The sequence below is a fragment of the Cryptomeria japonica genome, unplaced genomic scaffold, assembly GCF_030272615.1.
Source record: "Cryptomeria japonica unplaced genomic scaffold, Sugi_1.0 HiC_scaffold_228, whole genome shotgun sequence".
In the NCBI taxonomy this organism is placed as follows: Eukaryota; Viridiplantae; Streptophyta; class Pinopsida; order Cupressales; family Cupressaceae; genus Cryptomeria; species Cryptomeria japonica.
This window is the reverse complement of record NW_026729050.1, coordinates 117501-121986: the sequence shown is the minus strand read 5'-3', so window position 1 is coordinate 121986 and position 4486 is coordinate 117501.

Below are 4486 nucleotides of genomic sequence, written 5' to 3'. Positions count from 1 at the left end.
CCGATGCTTGGACCATTCCGAGGCGGCCCTGAAGCCTCTTCCGTCTAGCCGTTGGGTCCTTCTCGCCGCATCCCTCGCCTCGCACCCCGATTGCTATGCGGTGAGGCTCCTCGGCCGCCTTGGAACTATCTGTGTATCGGACGCATCGCGGGATAAGGGGTTGTCACTGGTAGTCGCCCCAAGCGCGTCCGATGCTTGGACCATTCCGAGGCGGCCCTGAAGCCTCTTCCGTCTAGCCGTTGGGTCCTTCTCGCCGCATCCCTCGCCTCGCACCCCGATTGCTATGCGGTGAGGCTCCTCGGCCGCCTTGGAACTATCTGTGTATCGGACGCGTCGCGGGATAAGGGGTTGTCACTGGTAGTCGCCCCAAGCGCGTCCGATGCTTGGACCATTCCGAGGCGGCCCTGAAGCCTCTTCCGTCTAGCCGTTGGGTCCTTCTCGCCGCATCCCTCGCCTCGCACCCCGATTGCTATGCGGTGAGGCTCCTCGGCCGCCTTGGAACTATCTGTGTATCGGACGCGTCGCGGGATAAGGGGTTGTCACTGGTAGTCGCCCCAAGCGCGTCCGATGCTTGGACCATTCCGAGGCGGACCTGAAGCCTCTTCCGTCTAGCCGTTGGGTCCTTCTCGCCGCATCCCTCGCCTCGCACCCCGATTGCTATGCGGTGAGGCTCCTCGGCCGCCTTGGAACTATCTGTGTATCGGACGCGTCGCGGGATAAGGGGTTGTCACTGGTAGTCGCCCCAAGCGCGTCCGATGCTTGGACCATTCCGAGGCGGCCCTGAAGCCTCTTCCGTCTAGCCGTTGGGTCCTTCTTGCCGCATCCCTCGCCTCGCACCCCGATTGCTATGCTGTGAGGCTCCTCGGCCGCCTTGGAACTATCTGTGTATCGGACGCGTCGCGGGATAAGGGGTTGTCACTGGTAGTCGCCCCAAGCGCGTCCGATGCTTGGACCATTCCGAGGCGGCCCTGAAGCCTCTTCCGTCTAGCCGTTGGGTCCTTCTCGCCGCATCCCTCGCCTCGCACCCCGATTGCTATGCGGTGAGGCTCCTCGGCCGCCTTGGAACTATCTGTGTATCGGACGCATCGCGGGATAAGGGGTTGTCACTGGTAGTCGCCCCAAGCGCGTCCGATGCTTGGACCATTCCGAGGCGGCCCTGAAGCCTCTTCCGTCTAGCCGTTGGGTCCTTCTCGCCGCATCCCTCGCCTCGCACCCCGATTGCTATGCGGTGAGGCTCCTCGGCCGCCTTGGAACTATCTGTGTATCGGACGCGTCGCGGGATAAGGGGTTGTCACTGGTAGTCGCCCCAAGCGCGTCCGATGCTTGGACCATTCCGAGGCGGACCTGAAGCCTCTTCCGTCTAGCCGTTGGGTCCTTCTCGCCGCATCCCTCGCCTCGCACCCCGATTGCTATGCGGTGAGGCTCCTCGGCCGCCTTGGAACTATCTGTGTATCGGACGCGTCGCGGGATAAGGGGTTGTCACTGGTAGTCGCCCCAAGCGCGTCCGATGCTTGGACCATTCCGAGGCGGCCCTGAAGCCTCTTCCGTCTAGCCGTTGGGTCCTTCTCGCCGCATCCCTCGCCTCGCACCCCGATTGCTATGCGGTGAGGCTCCTCGGCCGCCTTGGAACTATCTGTGTATCGGACGCGTCGCGGGATAAGGGGTTGTCACTGGTAGTCGCCCCAAGCGCGTCCGATGCTTGGACCATTCCGAGGCGGACCTGAAGCCTCTTCCCTCTAGCCGTTGGGGCTTTCTCGCCGCATCCCTCGCCTCGCACCCCGATTGCTATTCGGTGAGGCTCCTCGGCCGCCTTGGAACTATCTGTGTATCGGACGCATCGCGGGATAAGGGGTTGGCAGTGGTAGTCGCCCCAAGCGCGTCCGATGCTTGGACCATTCCGAGGCGGCCCTGCAGCCTCTTCCGTCTAGCCGTTGGGGCCATCTCGCTGCATCCCCCACCTCGCACCACGATTGCTATGCGGTGAGGCTCCTTGGCCGCCTCGGAACTATCTGTGTATCGGACGCATCGCGGGATAAGGGGTTGTCACTGGTAGTCGCCCCAAGCGCGTCCGATGCTTGGACTATTCCGAGGCGGCCCTGCAGCCTCTTCCGTCTAGCCGTTGGGGCCATCTCGCCGCATCCCCCAGCTCCTCGGCCGCCTCGGAACTATCTGTGTATCGGACGCATCGCGGGATAAGGGGTTGGCAGTGGTAGTCGCCCCAAGCGCGTTCGATGCTTGGACTATTCCGAGGCGGCCCCGCAGCCTCTTCCGTCTACCCTTTGGGGCCATCTCGCCGCATCCCTCGCCTCGCACCCCGATTGCTATGCGGTGAGGCTCCTCGGCCGCCTGGGAACTATCTTCGTATCGGATGCATCGCGGGATAAGGGGTTGTCACTGGTAGTCGCCCCAAGCGCGTCCGATGCTTGGACTATTCCGAGGCGGCCCTGTGGCCTCTTCCGTCTAGCCGTTGGGGCCATCTCGCCGCATCCCTCACCTCGCACCCCCATTGCTATGCGGTGAGGCTCCTCGGCCGCCTTGGAACTGTCTTCGTATCGGAAGCATCGCGGGATAAGGGGTTGTCACTGGTAGTCGCCCCAAGCGCGTCCGATGCTTGGACTATTCCGAGGCGGCCCTGCAGCCTCTTCCGTCTAGCCGTTGGGGCCATCTCGCCGCATCCCCCACCTCGCACCCGGATTGCTATGCGGTGAGGCTCCTCGGCCGCCTTGGAACTATCTTCGTATCGGACGCATCGCGGGATAAGGGGTTGTCACTGGTAGTCGCCCCAAGCGCGTCCGATGCTTGGACTATTCCGACGCGGCCCTGTGGCCTCTTCCGTCTAGCCGTTGGGGCCATCTCGCCGCATCCCCCACCTCGCACCCCGATTGCTATGCGGTGAGGCTCCTCGGCCGCCTTGGAACCATCTTCGTATCGGACGCATCGCGGGATGAGGGGTTGTCACTGGTAGTCGCCCCAAGCGCGTCCGATGCTTGGACCATTCCGAGGCGGCCCTGAAGCCTCTTCCGTCTAGCCGTTGGGGCCTTCCCGCCCCATCCCTCGCCTCGCACCCCCGATTGCTATGCGGTGAGGCTCCTCGGCCGCCTTGGAACCATCTGTGTATCGGACGCATCGCGGGATAAGGGGTTGGCACTGGTAGTCGCCCCAAGCGCGTCCGATGCTTGGAGCATTCCGAGGTGGCCCTGAAGCCTCTTCCGTCTAGCCGTTGGGGCCTTCCCGCCCCATCCCTCGCCTCGCACCCCGATTGATATGCGGTGAGGCTCCTCGGCCGCCTTGGAACTATCTGTGTATCGGACGCATCGCGGGATAAGGGGTTGGCACTGGTAGTCGTCCCAATCGCGTCCGATGCTTGGACCATTCCGAGGCGGCCCTGCAGCCTCTTCCGTTTAGCCGTCGGGGCCTTCCCGCCGCATCCCTCGCCTCGCATCCCGATTCCTATGCGGTGAGTCTTCTCGGCCGCCGCGGAACTATACCTGTTATTGCTACTGCATCCTTCGGCTGGTAACCTCCTCTGCCGCCTTGGAACGTTCTCTTTGTCGGACGCGTCGCGGGATAAGGGGTTGGCACTGGTAGTCGCCCCAAGCGCGCCCGATGCATAGACCGCTCCGAGTTGACCTTGCTTTCAGCCTCTCACATGCATAGACCTCTCTGAGTCGACCCTGCAGCCTCTCACGTTTAGCCTTTGGAATCTCGCCTCACAACATGATTGCTATCCTTGATGCATCCCTTGCCTCGAGCCCTGATTGCTTTCTTGGCTGCATCCCTCCTCTCCTCACAGCCCGGTTGTCATCACTGCTTCATCCGTCGCTTCATGCATTCTGGCTGCTGGGCCCTTCCCACCGCACACCTCGATTGCTATCTCTTCTGCATCACACACCCCGATTGCTATCTCTGCTACATCCCTCGGCTCTCACTTCTGCATCCTTCGCCTCCCACCTCGATTGCTATCAATGCTGCATCCGTAACCTCACACCCCGATTGCTATGCGGGGAGGCTCCTTGGCCGCCTTGGAAATTTCTGTGTGTCGGACGCACCGCGGGATAAGGGGTTGGCACTGGTAGTCGCCCCAAGTGCGCCCGATTCTTAGACCGCTTCGAGGTGACCTCGTAGCCTCTTTCGTCCAGGCTTCCTGCCTTCAACGCCCTTTTTACACCTCGATTGCTATGCGCGGGCTCGTTGGCGTCTATCACCTCTCTGCGAAGAGTGGCACGATGATTGTTGGGGTAAATCGTAGCAGTCCGATCTCTGGCCTTGGGCCATTGTGAGGGCTGATCGATTTCCTGTGCGCATCTCGTGTTCGCCCAGTAACAGACTCGACGACTTGTAATCGGTCTTGTTCCCGATTGTTCCTGGAGGTAGTCTTCGGAACTCTTGGATTTGACCTGTCACTCGAACTGTCCTCTTCCGAGGATGCTTGTGTGTGTGTGCTTGTGCCATTTCCTTGGCGGTATTAACGAGATATTAAAGAGCG